We start from the raw sequence: 1,119 nt of genomic DNA, 5'->3' as shown, positions 1-1,119 counted from the left end.
ATCATTCATAAAATTGTTGACGTGTGTAGAAGTTAAGATTAATGTCATTAAAATTAGATATCATTAATCTTACTATATAATTATAATAAAAGTAGAACACTACCTTTCATATTATCAAAAGATTGTGTTAAACTCTGACATAAAGTGCTTATAAATTTGTAATAAAAAAGAAAAACAATCCTTATTAAACTAATAATTATATGCTGATATCATAATGCTACGCGTATAAAACATAATTATTAATTATTTATATTATTAATATAATAGTCGATTAGATTAGGAAAAAATAACATTTTAATACTATTGCCTCATAATGTATGAAATATATGTTCATATATTTAATAGAGCCGCAATTCTATTATGCTAACTAAAAGGATTATACCCATAGTAATAAAAAGTTTCTTTATTATCACGAGTATGTGTTTAATTAGTAAGGCCACTTAGCAGTATTATCACCTTATAAATGAATTTTCTTGTCCCAGAAAACTCATTTGACAATTAAATGCACTAATTAAAAATGCAAGCACATTAAATCACAATGATAATGTGTTCATTTATTTTATACGATATCTATTTAGATATTGCATAATATTTAAATGTAATATCCGGTATATAATAAAAATACAATAATCTTATAATTTATAAAAGAAAATATAGACTTGAGATATTATCAATGTAAGTGTGTACGTATGGTATATAAAAAAATTATGAATTCATATAAATAAAAGTTTTGTTCAAAGTATAGAAATATAGAAATATAGAAATATAGAAATATAGAAATATCTATAGAAATACTTCTAATATAATTAAGTAAATATTTTGTTAGATATCTGTCAACTTTTAAGCGTTATATTTAAAAATAGGAGACATTAAATGATTACAATTAAAATAATAAGAGTACTTTACTATTAAAAAACAATACAGAGATGTGAAGAGCACATAAGAGTCAACGTGTAATTAAGCATGTATATCAGTATTCTGTAATGTATAATAATATATTAAATGTATAAAAATTCGTATACGTAAAATACGTATTACATGTTTCCGCTTCTTTATTGAGCCATCTTCAGAGACTCATTACAAATGTTCAGTCAACATATTACTATTACTATCCTTCTC

This window comes from Trachymyrmex septentrionalis, unplaced genomic scaffold, assembly GCF_001594115.1.
Source record: "Trachymyrmex septentrionalis isolate Tsep2-gDNA-1 unplaced genomic scaffold, Tsep1.0 scaffold21, whole genome shotgun sequence".
In the NCBI taxonomy this organism is placed as follows: domain Eukaryota; kingdom Metazoa; phylum Arthropoda; class Insecta; order Hymenoptera; family Formicidae; genus Trachymyrmex; species Trachymyrmex septentrionalis.
This window is presented reverse-complemented; position numbering follows the sequence as displayed.